General features: G+C 38.4%; 1 protein-coding gene and 1 non-coding gene across 3 annotated transcripts in view; both read right to left on the reverse strand.

Moving 5' to 3' along the window:
* The window catches only part of zbbx (zinc finger, B-box domain containing), a 65,115-nt gene that overhangs the window by 33,740 nt on the left and 12,312 nt on the right, over positions 1–19,063 (reverse strand). The window contains exons 4-7 of one of the 2 annotated variants that reach the window (XR_003213923.1): positions 18,403–18,505; positions 17,678–17,729; positions 16,918–17,018; positions 14,001–14,096 (exon numbers count right to left, since the gene is read on the reverse strand). The gene's annotated coding sequence lies outside the window, so the exon portion shown is untranslated. The remainder of the gene's footprint in view (positions 1–14,000; positions 14,097–16,917; positions 17,019–17,677; positions 17,730–18,402; positions 18,506–19,063) is intronic. The other variant, XR_003213924.1, reaches the window with a different exon arrangement.
* LOC112842221 (5S ribosomal RNA) lies at positions 11,665–11,783 on the reverse strand. Its single transcript, XR_003213962.1, has one exon. It is a non-coding gene; the product is annotated as a 5S ribosomal RNA (ribosomal RNA).

The following is a 19,063-nucleotide window of genomic DNA, read 5'->3' on the forward strand; positions in this document are numbered from 1 at the left end:
TAGGGTTTAGGTGCTCTGTGGATCAGGCACAAATCAGGGGCAAAGGTCCTGACGAATCTTGCTTTAGGAACATGGAATGTCACCTCTTCATTCAATAATGTATTCCATGACTAACCAAGAGTGCCAAGACTGTAGACTTATATTTTGTCCTTAAGTAAAACACCAACAAATGTGGAGTCAAGAAAACATTGAGGAACTGAAAGTTTTGTTTAAGCTACATAAGAGTTTTTGTGATTTTGATCATCTTTTCTGGCAATTATGGACAACAACTCATATTGGAGATATTCTTCTCACTCGTTCTGATGACATTTTTCATCACTGACTTCTTTAATGGAGATGTAACCACAGATTTCGACTGTGTTCATTATGTGCAATTTAGTTTGTGAGCAATGGTTTTGCTGCGTTTTGACATTTTCGGAATTTAGAAAAGGTCTGACAAGATGTAAAGCAGGGGTCTCAAACTCCAGTCCTCGAGGGTCAGTGTCCTGAAACTTTTCCATATGTCCCTGTTGCAGCACACCTGAATAAAATTAGTAGGTCATTAGCAAGAGTATAGAACTTGACTGCATGCTGAAGTGGCAACCCCTAATCATACTCAAGTAAATTTAAGTAAATTTAAGTGTTTGGAAAAATGTACTTCTTAAAGTACTTCTGTTGCACCGTGTTCATTCACTCATGAGCTGCTGTAACATGAATCAAATGGCTGAACTGCCACCTCAGCATGCAGTCAAGTTCTATAGAGTCTTGCTAATGACCTACTAATTGCATTCAGCGGTGTTGCAACAGGGACACATGGAAAAGTTGCAGGACACCGGCCCTCGAGGACTGGAATTTGAGACCCCTGATGTAAAGCATTTTGTAAAAAATGCATATCCATTTTTTTTGTCAGTGGGCGACACAAAAAGGAAACTGGCTAACAGTATTTAACAAAACCTGTGTCAACTGGAAAGATAAAAGATTTACTTTCCTTACATGCTACTTTATAGGAGCAAAAAGACCATGGTTTATGCACCAAATTGTTCTGTAATCTGTTTTTTGCTTGTTTGTTTGTTTTTGTTTAAATGTGGACCAACAATTAGGTGATTAAATCTCTTTTCAATAACTATATTCCCACTAACTCTGCTGTGGTATCTAATATTGTGAGTCAAGATACAGAGATAAAGTCATATTTTGACAGAAAGCACACCTAGGGCCAGATTTACTAATGGCCTGCGCTAAATGGTCTGTGCAAAACTATCTTCTGATGTTACAAAGCTACTGTATTTACTAAAGAAGCTCAGTGTCAATTTTGTGACTAAAGGGCATAGATATGGGTATTTTTATGGAAGCCATATTTTAGATTTATTCAATGGGGTTTTGCTTTTAGAACACAAGATTTTGGGAGGAGAGTCATTAAGTGAATCACATAAACTTGATTTACAAAAGGTTTACAGCATACAATTTACTGCGAATTGCAACGATTTAAAATAAAAAAAAGCATGTTTTATTTTGCACCTAACATGGTTGTGATAGTTGTTGCTAGGAATGTTAATTTATTTGGAGTCAGAAAGTTATCAGAATAAGTGTGTAATTGGGTGGGTGTATCGCTCAAAGCTGTAAATGTGGTGCATATATCCTCAGGGGAAAATCTGTATTCCCCAACCACATGTTGACTGGTTTCCGGAGTTTGCTGGCTGTCGCTGGATGAAATCACTCATAAAGAGGGTGCTACACTAAAAAGCTTGGACTCTTTGGTTTCTAGCAGACTGCAACAGAACTGTGTAGTCTGCAATACTCACTCACTCACTACTGACTGAGCAGTAAAACTAAATCATAAAAGAAAAAGGCATCATCTTCAAGGTAAAAACTGTATCTTATTGCTCGAACCAACACATTTCCAAAAGCACAACTTTAACTGAAAGCAGACATACTCCATTTTTGGTTTGCATCACTCTTTCATAGTTGCTGCTTAGAGAGTACTTTGCAAGGGTTTGCAGATAAATCGAAATTTTCCATATAAACGTCAGGCAAACGCTGCAATCCACTAGTGGTCCAAGTGATCACAGGCAGGTTTTTGGTGCAGCACTATATAGCTTTTTGAAACCAATTTCAGCTAGCAACAGCAACCAACTTCCTACACTGACTACAACTAGTAAAGGAATACCCATTTTTCACTGACCAATCACTGGTTGCCAGGGGTTGCTTACTGGTCTCTAAGGCGTGCGTAACTGGGGCTTTCAGAAACTGCCAGCACATCCAGACCAGAAATACTACATTTTCCCTAGTGAAAAATGTCCAGGAGGTAATTTCCAGGAGCTTGCCACCTGGTCTCTAGACCGGTGTGACTGGACCTGAGCTTTGGTTCTGTCATATAGGTTTCACTACACCCTTGCCCCAAATGTTTAGGGTCAAGCTCCAAATATTACTGCCTCCTCAGTAATATTGGTATTTTGATGAAATAGAGCACAGCTTCAGAGTGCAAGAATCCCAATACAAGACACATACAAGGATTTGTCTTGTTTTACAAGCAACCAAATTACCTTTTACAGTAACCAGAGTGATTTGCAGTGTTTCAGGTTTTCAGTCACATTCTCACACAGATTAGCACACATTGAAAATGTCTTGTGTCAATCTGTCTTTTCCCAGCAGTGTTCACACCCAGAGCAACTGCTTTTTCCCCCTTAAAACTGGCAGTTTATTGACAGACAGGCGTGAAGTGTGACAGATTAATGTCTGAATGTTACAAACTTGCTTCATATTACCTACACTGCCACACAGCCTGTTGGAAAAAAAGGAGTAACACATGTACTTAAGCACCTGGCAATGTAACAGTTCATCCCTCACCCCTTTATTAACACAGGGATGGATCAGGATCTGATGTAATTAATGTGGTGTCTTTCTACACATCCTGCAGATCAGCTGTTACGTACAGATTTCAGGTTTTTAATGGTGAGATTGTAATAACACAGATCTTTTTGAGTCCTGCTGTAATCGAAACCATAAGATTTATCCAGGGAACAGATGTCTACAGGGATCCCACACAAGTTCCCAGCAATTTCAGACAGAAAAAAACTGTCTTTATATTAAAAACACCTTCAGCTGCCTCTAATTAATCTGAGAGAAACACATCTGTAAATCCTGCACAGCATATTTTTTGGTTAGCAGACAACACTTCAATTCTGGTGATGGTCACGACTGAAATGAACTGGTTGTGTCTTTATTTATAAATTAGTGCACTGTTCATAGATCACTTACAGAACTGTTCTCACTGTACTGTTCTCTGTACTCACTGGCACATTTTTAAGAACACAGCCTCATCCTAATTTGTACCACTTAGTAAGTCTGGCCCCAATGTACCGTATGTTATTTTAGTTAAACCTTTTTCTCCTATCTTTATCTTGGCAGTAGAGCTGGGCTGTGAACCTATGTGTATTAATTCTCAGAGTTCACATCGTATCCAAGCTGGAAATATGAAAAGAAAAGAATCTGGTGGCATTAAGTGGCAGAAAATCAGCAGCACTTAAAAATGTGACAGACAGCTGTTTAAGACAGCAGCTTAACTGATCTCTCATATGATCAACTTCATCATCGTCGAGTTCACTTTAGAATTTTCCTGTTTTTGTGGAGCTACTGTCATCCAGGTGACACGTGACCAAGTTTTGCAGTATGTATTGTATCGAGGTTATGGTAACTTCTTTATTGTTAGCCTTGAAACTAGACCTGTAGCAACCTCAGAGATTCACACTGCCTTACAAGATTCAGAAAAGGCACAGGCAATTTACTGGACACAGAGATTGAGATGACATAAGAATTTTAACTCATAAATTTTTTAAATGTGGATAGGATGCCTCTCAATAAAATATGCACAACTGTGCCACCATGAAAGCATTTTTTAGCAGAAGATTTGTTTCTGTTGGAAACACTATCTCCTGAAAGCAAAAAGTACGACGATATAGAGTTCCTAGTCAGAGCCTCTTGTTCTGTAAAGGATTCTACATCTGGTCTTCCACAGTAACACAGTGTAATAATGCCTTATAGATGAATGGATTTGCATTCGCCCAACTAGACAGAAACATGCACTCAGTCTGAAATATCGCCGGTCTCATCAGCGATAGAAGCAAAGGGCAGCTAATTTGGTGATACACTCTAAGTGCTGAATTTAGTGTCTTGTGAGAGGGAATGTCTCGAAAAATGATACCACAAACCTGGGGACATTTTTTTTGACCGCAATCTTTGCATCACAAGAAATTTTGAACAACTGCCGAAGCAATTGTTCTGGTTCTCTTTCTGGTAATCAGATAGCCTTATTTACAGGTTTATTATCTATTATCTAAGCGCTAAATTTTGACGGCAAAGAGACAAAGAGCTGAGTCTGGTAGCAACCTTTAAACGTATGATCTAAAAACCATACAAACCTTTGGCTGACACAAATGCTTTGCCACGGTAACTGACAAGGTAACTCCCAATATATTAATTTCTCAATCTGATACACTTTAGCACAAATATATAAACCACCCATAAAATAAAAAATAATATCATGTGAAAGAAAAGGTTTTCATAGAAATGTGTGGAGTCCTGTGAAAAACTGAGTATATTCTTAATGTTCACTGATGCTTTCATAAGAATTAAGAGAGTAAATGGCAGCCAGGTGATGTTAATAAGGGCACTTGATTATTGATCACCATGAAGTGTGAGCACCACTATAAAGGCAGGGGTTTTGGCAGTTTACTAATCAGGTAACACAATGCCACAATCTTCAGATGGACATCCCAGTAAATTCACCCCAAGGCCAGACCATGCAATGCTCAGAGAAACTGCAAAAAAAAAAAATTATAAAAAAACAAAACAAAAAAATAACCTAAGAGCATCCCAGATCTCAGTTGCAGCTCAGACTTTACGGACTTTAGTTAGCATGGTAAATGTTAAAGTTCATGTAACACGAGAAAAATAGCTAAGTAACCTCCCTGTATTTACCACAAGAAAAAAAAAAAACAGCTGCCTTTTGGTTGTACTGAATCTTTTCACATCCTGCGACCGATCACAACTTGTGATGACTAAATGGTTGCTTAGAGCTTTAGGGTTATTACAACCACTTTTTGATAGCAACAAATTAGTGATTTTCAAAAATCTATCACACTTAATTGCTGCATTATCAGAAACAAATTGCATGCAACTGCTAACTTGACCCCATTCAATCAAAGACAGACTGACTCGGTCTTATGGCAACATTTATGGCAGGTTTTTGTGACAGTGTTGGAATGCCTGAAGCAAAAAAAAAATTTAAGCGAGATTATTATCTTACTGGATAAAACAGATACTGACAAAGTTTAACTTTGAAGAAGTTTGCAGGTGATAAACTGCAATACTTTGTGAGTGAAGTATTGTCACAATATCATATCACCAAAATCATGCATCAAACAGGAAATTATCCCCAGCACAACAGGAGATCTACAACAGAATGATTTAAAATGAAAGAATCAAAGTGTTACAAATGCCCAGGCAAAGTCCAGACCTCAACCTGATCAAAATGCTGTGGTGGGACATTAAGAGAGCTGTGTATAAATGAAGCAACACTGTAAAATAAAGAATCAGACCATATTCCTCAAAAACAATGTGAGAGGCTGAGAAAATTATACAGTAAACTTCTTACTAAAGGTGGTTCTACAAACTACTGAACAATGGGGAGTGCCTAGTTTGTCACAGGACTGCATGAAGTTCTGTGACAAACTCTCTTTTTCAGATAATTGTATTCATTACCTTTAATCTTTGTACTTCACAGCTCTCATCTTACATAAGCTGCACTGACAAGCAAGTTGTCAAAAAATGTCAAGCATCCAAATACTGTCTTTGGTTTGCAATAACATCAAAACTTTCAAAGATGGCCTCCTAAAAGTTGTGTCACAAATGACCTCAAATGAACTCATATATGTGCTTGTACCCTTTAATCAATTTCAAACTGCAATCTACATAATAATAACGTTTAACAGGTCAGAATATAAACCATGGCAAGTCGTTATGTAACTGTAAGTGCAGCCGTCTTCTCTTTGAATTTTTGTCAGACAATCACTAAAGCCTCAAATCCTCAAAGACAGTATTTGGGACAGCCCTAGACTGCATAGAGTGGGTACAGCTTTGAACTTCTCCTTTCTTCTTTTTTTCCTTCTTCAGACAACTTCTGTCACTTTTCGTTTGTACAGCTAATTGTAATACAATAAATGCCTTCAAGGAGAAACTGTCTGAAAGTATGCACTCATATCATCATACCGTATCATAATGCACTGTGAAGAATTCATAGACACTTTTTTAAGTTAATTCAGCCTCATATCTAAGGGTGAAAAGTTTTGTTCAAGTGTTTTTGCCAAAGTCTTTTGGGAGTATCAAAGCTTTCTTCTACACTGGGTTTAACTGTTAAGATTCTGAAAGCCATCCTTCAAATCTGACATCAAAAATAATGCAGTTTAAAGTTTACACAACGGCTTAAAATGGTAAAATAATCATGATGTTTTCATCATTAATACTGGCTCTTAATTGTGCACACAGATTCTCGTTCACTTGGAAAACCTGTCCAACACAGTGCCACATAGTATCATCTATTGTAAGTGAGAAAATCCTATCTATAATTTTTCCAGGATGTTGTTTAGCTGTGAAACCAGGATTGTTGAACTTGCCTTCAAGAGACTATGTTATTAAGGTCAAGAGAGTAATTTTAACTTTCCCTTTGGAAACAGACAAGTGATGCAGGGAAGACGTTGCGCACAACAATGAAAAGTAAACTCGCCCAGTCGCATCAATCAATTACTTAACCATAGTTTTTAGTTTCTAAAACCACCAGAGTTTTCTAAGCATCAGAAAAAAAGAGTGAGGGGGTGAGGGCAGTATGAGAATATAACATTTTCATAACCTTTACATTTGCTAAATTAGGCACACTATTGTCAATTATAATTAATGCTGTAAAACTTAAACTTAGCTATTAAGTTTCTTGATAGATCATCGCATACCATATCCATTTGGTACTCCCCACAGGTTAGGCTAAATCAAATACTGAAAATGCTCTGCAAACATTAATTGACCCATGTCTGGGAGTGTGTGTGCGGCTGGACACAGGAGCTGATGAGGCACCGATGAAAGCCCCAACACAGCATAGTGATGAAATTAATATTCATTTTGTCTTTCTGTCTCTCTTCCTCCCTCATTCTTTCCAAGGCAAATAAAACAGGATTAGCAGAAGAGAGAAAGAGATATGCCTGCGTCAGCTGCATGTGTATAATCCTCAGTCTTTATGTCCTGCCAAAATACACAGTTTTGCATTACAAGGGACTAAAGTGAGGATAGAAACAGAGATGAACACTGAGGAGATGTAGATGGACAGTTGTCTTGTGTGGTTTCATAGAGCTACTTCAGTGTGTGCAGTTTTTCTCTTTGTCAGTATCCATGGCTTTCTTTCACTATGTTGGCTACTGCATACACATCAGTGTCTCCAGCCAATGAGAAGTCAGGTAGCACACAGGATAAGTACAAGGAAACATAAATAAAGTGGGGTCTGTACCTGACCGGTCAGTACCAAAGTACCTGTACAAACAGGGTTTATTTATGTGTTAATTCACTATAACGTAACTGTTTGGAAAATACCCAAAAAAGATGAAGATGACAGTGTCATGCATCATGTTTGGTTTTGCTCTGCCTGGATATAGCAAAAGGGCAGAATATTCAAAGGCCGAGTGTAAAAACAAAGTTGAACTGGAAAGATTTACAGGATAAAAAACAGGATGTACAGTTACATCTATACATTTTTGGACAGAGACAACACAGTTCCTTCATTTCAGGGGAACAAAAGTAATTGGACAAATTAAATAACTGAAAATAAAATGTTTATTTCTAATACCTGGTTGAAAACCCGTTGCTGGCAATGACAGCCTGAAGTCTTGAACTCATGGACATCACCAGATGCCGAGTTTCCTCCTTTTTAATGCTCTGCCAGGCCTTTACTGCAGTGGCTTTCAGTTGCTGTTTGTTTGTGGGTCTGTCTGTCCAAAGTTTAGTCTTCAACAAGTGAAACGCATGCTCAATTAGATTAAGATCAGGTGACTAGCTTGGCCATTGAAGAATATTCCACTTCTTTGCTTTAATAAACTCTTGGGTTGCTTTGACTGTATGTCTATTATGAAATGCCTCCCAATCAATTTGACTGCATTTGCCTGGATTTGAGCAGACAGTATGACTCTGAACACCTCAGAATTCAGCTGCTTCTGTCCTGTGTCACATCATCAATAAACACTAGTGTCCCAGTCCCACTGACAGCCATGCACAACCAGGCCATCACACTGCCTCCGCCGTGTTTTACAGATGATGTTGTATGCTTTGGAATGTGAGCTGTTCCACACCTTCTCCATACTTTTTTCTTACCATCATACTGGTAGAGGTTGATCTTGGTTTCATCTGTCCAAAGAATGTTTTTCCTGAACAGTGCTGGCTTTTTTTAAGATGTTTTTTAGCAAAGTCCAACCTAGTCTTTCTATTCTTGAGGCTTATGAGTGGCTTGCACATTACAGTGAACCCTCTGTATTTACTTTCATTCAGTCTTCTCTTTATGGTAGACTTGGATATCGATACGCCTACCTCCTGGAGAATTATTCTGCGATCATGCATTACTGTTGTCTTCCGTGGATGCCCAGGTCTTTTTTGCGTTGCTGAGTGCTCAGTGTGTTTTTTCTTTCTCAGGATGTACCAAACTGTAGATTTTGCCACTCCTGATATTGTAGCAATTTCTCAGATCATTTTTTGTTTTGTTTTGTTTTTGCAGCTTAAGGATAGCTTTTAGCTCCTTTGACTGCATGTTGTCTGTTCAGAGCAAAATCTTCCAGATAAAAGCACCCCACCCCACCTCAAATCAAATCATCATACACACAACTGCCCATGAAATAGCCATTGAGTCAATTGTCCAATTACTTTTGGACCCTTTAAAAAGAGGTTGGCACATGTTAAGGAGCTGAAACTCCTAAACCCTTCATCCAATTTGAATGTAGGTAACCCCAAATGAAAACAGAGTCTAAAAATCATGTCCATATCCAATACATAACTATAATTAAAATGTTTCAACAAGTAAAAAAAAAAAAAAAACTTGTGTCAGAGTCCAAATATATATGGATCTAACTGTAGTTATGAACCTTGGAATACAGTTGGCATGGATTTTAGCAATTTTGTAAATGTAAATAGTTCCAAGCAGCAGCCAAAGCTTCATCAGTGGACTGTAGTCAGACGCTAAAATCAAATCCTCTCTCAACAACTACATAAGGGAACATGAGCCAAGGAACAAAGAGTGTCAGAGGGCTGTTGCCAAGTTTACTGTGAAAAAATTCCAATGCTCAATGGTGCGAGGGGCTTCAGTGTTGAAAGTGTATGTGGAGCTGCACTCCATCCTCTTGGGCTGATACAACAGTTGGCAAAAAGGTGGAGTATTGGTAGAGAAAACCAAGGTGGAGTAAAAGATGTTCTGGGGGTTTTTTTGAGCTAATAACAATAACCCTTCTAAATGAAAGCACAATCAAAGCTTGTGCAACTAAAAAGCAAATAAAAGTCCATGTTGTAACAGTGGCTTCTTAGGCTGATTTGAAATGTCTTTATGCAGGCAGACTGCTGTGCCATCATTGGCTCTAGCTTCAAATTTGTAGACTTGGCTACAATCTCAGACAACAGACATTTGCTGTAGTCTAGTAGCAACAGGGGCATGTAGGGGCAGATCTAGATCAAGGTGGGTGTGGGGTCAAACCCCACTAAGTTTGATCATATAAACCTGGCTTAATTTGAATTCAGTGTCAGGTATCATGATGACCGGAAATAATTTATGTTTGTTAATACTTTGAATTGCAGGGTGATTAGCACAGCTGTGGGTCGTGGAGGTGAATTACCAAACACTTGCTTTACATAAAGCTGAGACAAAAAAAAAACCTTTTACCACTGTGTCAAACACTCTTTTTCACTATCACATGGCATGGAGCATCAGTAAGAGCACTGATATAAAATCCTAACAATACCCATCCCTATTAGAGCAAAAAAGGGTATCCATATAAGCTAAGCAACAGTGCATGACAGCTTGTTAATAATTGTTAATTGTTAATACACAAAAAGCTTAGAGCTTAAACCCATAGAAACATATCTTGTCTAGAAACAGAATAGAAAAAGTATGTAGCGTATATCCATATGGCATATTGTATCTTGTGATTATTCTGTACATCCTTGGATAAATTAGCTTTCCCTTTTAGATATGCTTTCCATACTAATTTGGCTTAATAGGCTGCTGATTAACAAAAACAAGCCTTTGTGTGTCTATGTGTGAGTGTGTATTTGCATGTGGTCTCAACTATTGTATACTGCAGTGAGCAGTTGTTTATATGAGTACAAAAAATATTATCTGTATGCTTGTTATCTATTTCCAAAAGTACAGACTGAAGGTGTCTGAGAAGTGCAGGCTTGTGTCTGCTTTTAGACAATATGTTAAATGATAGTGTTACTCTGTTGTACCTAGTGGTACAAAATGCATGCACATCCACTGTCTGCTTCTGTTTATTTCATGACTTAATAAACAATTGTTCTACATGACTTTTAATTGGTATTTACACCTACTCAGATTAATAGACATTATCTACAGAATCTTTTCTCTGCTGTGCAAACAGCGTTGGCTTACTGTAATTAAACTGTGACATTGACCTGCTGTCTTGTCTTTCTGTCTTTGACTGAAGACTGCTGTTAGCGGTGTTTAATTGACTGCTGTTGAGGAGTGTTTTCTGTCTTTAAAAGAGTGTGGTAGGGCCATGAAATGTGTTTTATACGTCTATGAGTAGCCTTCAGTAATCTGTTTTTTGTAAACACTTATTTAACCTGAAAATTATGCTCTTGATATATAGAAAATCAGCTCTGAAGAGTGAAGATACAGTGCTGTTTAAAAGTCTTGCACCAACTGTTTCTTTAAATTTTGCTTGCAAGAACCCAAACTTTGTTGTAAATTTTAATGTGGTCTTGAGCAATAGTTCTCCAAGCTTTCTGAAGGCCTTTCAAAGCTTTTCTTTATAGATTGACTGCTTTGGTCAGCTCCAGTCCCTGTGCCTGAGCAAACTGGACAAGCGGCTCAACAGTATCTATAGCTGATGAACAGTATCTGAAGGTCATGTCCGGAAAAAATAGGAAAAAATCCAGCAACGACCTGACACAGGACCTGAGAGATGTACCTGATCCCTCAGTGGATTCATCAATTGTTCACTAAAGCCTGATCAGAAATAGTCTCAGTGGAAGGGTGGCTCTCAAGAAGCCATTCTTAAGGAGGGGAAACAAGGAGAAAAGGCTTTGGTATGCCAAATTATACACGAACTGGACTGGACTAGTGGCACCAGGTCTTATGGAGTAAATGGTAAATGGACTGGTTCTTATATAGCGCTTTTCTACTCTGTCTGAGCACTCAAAGCGCTTTATACAATTCATTCACCCAATCACACAAGCACTTCTTCTAAGCTCTTAAGTGCTCTATCTAACATTAATACACATTCACATTCTGATGGATGCATTGGAGAGCAACATGGGGTTAGTATCTTGCCCAAGGATATTTGGCATGCAGACTAGAGCAGCTTGTGATCAAACCACCAACCTTCTGGTTAGTGGCTGACCTGCTCTGCCACCTGAGCTACAGCCACCCCAAGCTTACAGCCACTGGTATTCCCAGGTGGTCTCCCATCCAAGTACTAACTAAGCCCATCCCTGCTTAGCTTCCGAGATCAGACGAGATCGGGCGTGCTGAGGGTAGTATGGCCGTAAGCCGAGTGATAAATGCAAATTTGAAATTTTAGCTTCAAATCCTTCAAGTCCTCATCAGAATATATACAGAGGAGGTCAGGAGAGAGGAACAACAGTGAGTGTCTACAGCCATCTGTAAAACACAGCGGAGGCTCTGTCATGGTTTGGTGCTGCATTTAGACGAGTGGAGTTTTGGATCCGGACAAAATTGGTGGAATTATGAACACAGAAAAGGATCAGATTTTGATCTACCATCTCAACCGCTACATTTTTCAGCATGACAATGATCCCAAACACACTAACAATGTATTAAAAGCATATCTGATAGACAAACACACAATGGAGCACCACCAGTTAGGAACTGGCCTACCCAGAGCATGGACTTCTGATGCCACTGTTTCAAAATTATTGAAGCAACCTGGGATGTACTTGACAAAGAACAAAACAAATGGCTCAAAGACGGTTGTTTGATTTTTGGGCTTGTATAATTGTAGGGTCTTTACCTTGCAATACAAAGTGCCGTGAGGCAACTGCTGTTGTGATTTGGCGGTATACAAATAAAACTGAATGAATTTACTTCTCCTCACATACAAAACCTCGATTAATCCGGCTCTGTTAAAGATTTCATAGTACCAGGCACTCTCTGTGCTTTTTATTATAGATTATACTTAAAACTTTAAAGAATAAACAAAAGGTTTCTTGTTCACTCAATTCTTTTCATTCTATGTGTGTTTATACATCATAAGTGCATTTAATCATTATTAATTGTTAAACTTTGTTTCGCTCTCCCATAGTTAGCCTTTTGCCTTTTTCCCCTCACCCACAACCGGTCATGCTGGATTGCTCTCTCTCCCTGAGTATGGTTCAGCCACAGGTTTCTTCCCATTAAAAGGGAGTTTTCCCTTCCCACTGCTGCCAAGTGCTTGCTCATAGGGGTCTTGTGATTGCTGATGTTTCTAATATTGTAGGGTCTTTGCCTTATAATGTAAAGCACCAAACTCTTGATGTGAATTGGTGTTCTATAAATAAAATTGAACTAAATTGAATTTACAATTCTCTCACATTGCTGTAGAGGAATTGTGGCCCACTCTTCCTTACAACATTGATTCAATTCTTTGAGATTTGTGGGCATGTGTCTATGCACAGTTCCTTTAAGGTCCCACCACAGCATAAAAGAAAAAAGACAAAAAAAACAACAACAAAAAAACACAGAAGAGCTTTGAATGTCAAGATGCCTGGAGAACAACATCTCATATTCACATATGTTAGATTAAAAAACTAAACATGACAGACACTACAAATCAATTAAATAATTTAAAAAATGCAAAGATTTGCAGAATTTAACAGACATGTTAAACAAATTAAAATACTTTCTCATCTGGATCAGCATTAGCAAACTGTGTCTTAAAAGTCCACAGAGAGTTTTTCTGCTTTAAACCTTTTACCAGATATAAACTAAGAACATTGAGTGATGTGATTCTGTTTAACATGCTGAAACAAAGTGGTTTTGATTCCCTTTGGAGTGGCAACTTTTTTCATGTAGTATGTATAGTTAGCTCAATTCAACTGTCTGTCATGTTTACTAGACCCATAATACATCATAGGACAGACACAGCTTTTTTTTCCTCATTCTCCCATGCCGCTGTAACTGATCCCGTTTCTCCAAATTTGAGCTAAGTTTTACTTTCCTCATTGTCATTCATTGGTGAGGGATCAGCATCAGTGAAACAGGTTGGCTGCTAGCTACCACAGTTAGAATGGTCACAGAAGCATGGCAACAAAGAATGGTCAGCTGTTTGTTAGCAAGGTAAGTTTTGATTTGTTCATGTGTTTACTTTAAACACAAGTAAATTAGTCTAGGGCAATAAGTCTAGGTTAGCTGCTAGTGTGAGAAAATTAATTTATTGAACATATTGACTCAAGTAACATTGGGTCAGTTAGAAAGTCAATTCATGATTTTATTCGAGTAATTGCCCGGCCCTGTGTACTGTTTGTGTGTGTTCTTGTGTATACTAAACTGGTATGATGTTCTGAAGAAGAAAAATGACAAAAAAGATGATGAGAGATAGGAAGATATAATAATGATCAGCTATCTAAGAAACGAAAAAGACAAAAATGAGTAAAGCTGAATAAGAGTAGGATCAAAACATTTATTACTGAAAGCATAAGTGGAAGACAAAGAGAAAAAGAGAGATGGACACAGAGAAAATAGATTTGATACATATGCAAACAACACTCACTTGAATGGGAATCATTTTATGGAACTTCAGTGCCCCCTTATGGTGAAATCTGGCAAAACAGCCAACGCAGTAGTTTTCAGTGCATTCAGCACACATCTGCAACACATAGACCAAGTGCCATCAGTTTGTCTGCATATAAAATCACCCACCTTTGGTGTGTTTCTATGTCTTTCAGTTTAAAAAACAATGGTCACTGCCTGTGCATGTCTGTGTACTGTATGCATATACATTAATTCATGCAAGTGGTTGCACTGGTAGGCAAAGCGCTCTTTTGCTAAAGATGGCATGGTGCTGCAAGATGCATGTGTGTGTGTTTGTGTTTGTGTTAGAAGGAGGTCTGTGTGCACATTGGTGCATTTGTGCTTGGCACATGTGTGTTGTGACTGTGGTTGAGTGAATGCCTCTTAAGGGAGGTCATTATAATTTCTATCTGTAAGAATCAGGTCTTGTTAGTGGGAAAAAGTCATTGCATCAGCAGGTTTGGGAAACAGGCTTTGGACAGAGCACACAAGCAAGGGCAAGTGCAGGGGAGACATGGAGGCTAGAGTGGAGAAAAAGTAAACACTAAAGCAACAACTAGCCTGTGTTTAGTTTCCTTCACTATGCATGCAAGTTTCTTTTTCAATAGATCAAGGTTTTATTACCAACACCATCACTTAAAATAGTGTAGTTTAGTGCGCTCTTTCAAGAAACACTACCAATTCTTTTTATCCTTGGAGGAACTTAACTCTGTTTCATTTATTTATTTTGTCACAGTGTGATGCAGTTCTGGATCTAATGACTTGGAAGCTTTCTGTTTCTTGCTCACTTGCATATTTGCTATGTCTACACCTGCTTATTCATAGATGAATAATAGATAGTTGTGATAAATAAAGCAGTACAACAAACACAATGATTCACAGTTCCATGCCTATTTATGGATGAATAATCTTACAGTGTAAATTTCTACCAGCTGATTCAATCATTAATCCAGTAATTTTTTTTATACTTGATCTAATGGATCCTCGCCTTTAGATACATATTATGTATTTCTGTAATTAATGTCTTTATGGGTGATGCTGTGTGTTCATTCTTTTTTTATCCATACATCGAAGTATGTGTGTGAGTGTGTACACACGCAAGCCCGCAGCTGCGACATTGCCCTTTAATGGTCCCATAAAGCAGGGCCTCATTTCCCCTCTCAGGCCTGAGGATAAATTACAACCACTCCTCTGGGACTAGGCATCCCTATCAGACTGCAAGCAGCATATCACTGCACTCTTCCTACTACGCAGGGAGAAATGAGGTAGCTTTTTTTTTTTTTTTTGCCTGGATGACTCTGGAATAAAGCATGAGGCTAGGTGTGCAGTGTGTGTTGCACATGAGATTTCAGCATTTTTTATTACAATGAGTCATGTTTTTTTTTTTTTAAAAGGACAGATGTGTGATTGTGCGTTTATGAGTTCATATGTGAGTGTGTGAGCATTTGTGTGCATAAGTGCAGTTCCAGACAGAATGGCACAGACAGTTGTAACGCTTCCCATTATTGCCATCATTATAGGGTACGAGGGCTATCCAAAATGTGTGTGCGCATGAGTGCATTGTGTGTATTTGTGGATGCATTTAGCCTATGTGCTTGCCCAGACTACCATAAGCACAACCATTAAGCCCATAACTATGGGACACTGGGGGCATCCGGCCCTTCATTGGACAGTTCAGAGCACATCATCATCAAACGCACTATCAAGCAAATCACATCACATTATATTTTAACACACTGTGTGTGCTGCACTTAAATAAGTTATTCCACAACAAAAAGGGGGAAAAATTGTAGATGTCAGCTCAATCAGTTCAACCCCTGCCTCTCCTTCAATTCCTCTATAAGTCTCCCTCGCTCTTACCATCATTGCTCTTGTTCTCGTTCTCATAGAAGCATCACTTATTCAATACTAAAGTCTGCTGGCTTCATAGTGAAACACAGAATAGGATTTACACAAGGAGCTGAGGATTTAGGAGGCGGGAGCAACTGGTCATCAAACATGCATTACTCAGCTCAGTCCATTACACACACACACAGACACACACACAGACACACACACGGTAAGGCTTCATTTCTCTCCTTCTCCCTCTTATTCACACATACAGTTTCAGGCCGTCATCCCTCCTCCTGAGCAGCAGTGGATGAAGAGCGAGAAAGAATAAACAATGGTGCCCTCAGAGGTCTCAAGTATCGATGAATGGATCCAACTAAACTGTTATCAGTGCAAACACAAACACACAGATAGACCAACAGATTGGACAGTCGAGGCACAGCGAGAGAGAGGAAGGCAGAAGAAAGAAAAAGACAGACATGAATAAGGGAGTGCAGAAAGAAAGACAGAAACAGGTCAGAATATGGCAGATGGAAAAACTGAAAAGGAGGAGTGACGAGAAAACACCAGGAAGAAAGAAGGATGGGTAAACACATAATGACAAAAGAGGGAGGTGGGCAGGTGAAAATGAGCATCTGAATGACAGACGAAGCTAACAGCTGATGCAGGAAGAAGAGAAACAAATCTATATAATAACTGCAGTAAGATATATGGGTGAGAAGAGGGGACTCCAAAGAAAAATGAAAGGGGGGGGGACTGAAAATATGACATTCAACATTTAAACTTTGAAAACAGGTCAAACGAATTGGCTCTTAGTGCTGCACGTGTAAGTGTTTTGTGTGTGTGTGTGTGTGTGTGTGTATCCCTTATTAACACACAAAACTTTTGCCTGAATCCAATGAGAAATGGCAAAATCACTTGCCAATTTGTGAAATCTGATCTCTCAAACAGACAATTTTTGCTTTGTGACAGAACCAAACAAACCCTGCATCCATGACAGCTACAGCGACTTTTGCCATACAGTGTTGTTTGCATTTGTTCAGGTGTGACAGTTTTTGCGTGCATACTATTCCAGCTGTCTTGACTTCACATTGTCCACATACTGTTCCCCTCAGTCTGCTTTTTCTTGCCGTCTGGGTAGGAAGTGGAGGTGGTGGTTGAGGCGGGGCTAAAAAGAGCAAGTGCACTGTTATTAACTCTCGGTAAGGGTATTTAATTTAATATTCCTGACATTTAAGGGATATTATGCAACTGACGACCATGACCAACAGAAAAACACAGATAGATACAGTTTAGTATGTACAGCAAAGTTTTACACAGGTATCAAAAGTGCATCTGTTTTTGGTGCAAAAAGTTGTATAAGCAGTTAGCCTGCTTGTACAACTAGTTCACACACTGCTGTGAAATGTAACAACAAAACCAAAGGTTATATTTCCTGTTACAACATATTGTGCACACCAAAGACAGTCCTTTAAAACATTTTCTTAGCTGTTTATAATTAATACATGACACATTCTTATTAATTAACTATTAATAATTAACTATTCTGCCTGATGATTTTCTTTTCCTCATGTTAAACATAAGTCTGCAAAAGCTAAACATCTGTTAGACAGATCAGTGTATAACGGAAAAACTCCAGAGTTTGGTACCTGCCTTTTCAAGTATCCCTCTTACTGAAGTAACTTTGAAGAATGCTCTTGCATATTAACGTCCAAGTGGATGGTAGAAGGAAGTTCAATATAGTGCCAAGAGTACGCCTGCATGTCAAGCCTACCTGGTGCAGATATCTCACTTCTGAAACTCAAGTTGTGACTGTAAACTTCTCACCTGTCAGTTCTTCATCCTTCAGCACTCGGATCTTCAGTTTACCTGCTGACAGCTGTTGAGGCAGCATAGAGAAACAAATCAGCTCTCAGTTTACCAACAATTCTGCACAGTGTTCAGTTTTGTGTGTATTTGTAGGTATAAACTACTGTATGTTCATACAGTAGAATGCAACCTTAGTGTTTACATTGCTGTATTTTATAATGTGTGAGCAAATAAATGAATAAGTTACCTTATTACTCTGCTGTCGAACACTGACTTGAACACAATGACTTTGTCCAGAAACCAAGTTTTCACATTAGTATTAGGAATATCAGTCTATATTATGGTTACTGCCTCTAGCAATCTAAGATCTCTTTTTTCCCCAGACATGTTCCACAACCACACTCTTTTACAGCTGAACAATTAAAAGTGGCTCTAAAATTTGGATTTAAAGACATCTGCATTGCACCACAAAGATCTAGCGTACATCCAAAACACACATGAAAACAGGATTCAGGACACATTTATAATCCTAACGTCACAAAGTGAAAAAACAGCTTTTGGACAATAATGCTTATACTATATGTTAGTTTTCAGTTGTAATTAGCATGCAAACAAATGTGGCACAATGTTTAAGAGTTAAATTTGTTTTATTTTTTATATTCTGTCACTCTAACTCAAATAGGAAAAATTAGAATAAAAATTAAAGACATATAAATATAAATATATTTTTATCTTGACGGTACCTTTTGGAGCTTGCTCTCTTTGTCCTTCTTGGAGCCATATGAGAGGGAATTGCTTGTCATGGATCCACATTGTCCAGACGCCCATTTAAACCTTTGTGAATGTCTAAACAGAGGGAGAGGAAGATTTTTCTGTGTAAATCAAACAGTCCTTTTTAATTTGACCATGCATATTTCATCAACAGTTACATAGCACTGATTTCTCTAAAATGACCGAAAAAAAACTGCCTGAGTCCTTGATTTGGCTTGTTTATGCTTTATATCCAAAAAGACAGACTCTGATGATATTTGTTCTACACAAGATCTATGTCTGCAGCTGAAACAGAAATCCAACAGAAATTCCCTTATGCAGTGTCTTGGGGATTCGGTATACCTGTTCATGCAGCATAGAGTAAATACCAATAAGTAACAATGAATGCACAGATATCTTTACATGTGCAAATTTACTTTAAAAGAAGTCTGAACACCGTTCTCAGATTGTATTATACCTGATTCGATTTAGCAGAAACAACTGACACATCTTGCTATTCCTGTATTTTTATTAGGGGGGATGTGAACAGCAGGCTGGATGTAACAACACTCAAAGCTAATGTATTTTAATCTGTTGAAGTTTCCCCATGGGGCGTGCGTATTTAATAATATTGTCAGGCATTAAGATGAGGAG

Source organism: Oreochromis niloticus, linkage group LG14 (assembly GCF_001858045.2).
Source record: "Oreochromis niloticus isolate F11D_XX linkage group LG14, O_niloticus_UMD_NMBU, whole genome shotgun sequence".
Taxonomy (NCBI): domain Eukaryota; kingdom Metazoa; phylum Chordata; class Actinopteri; order Cichliformes; family Cichlidae; genus Oreochromis; species Oreochromis niloticus.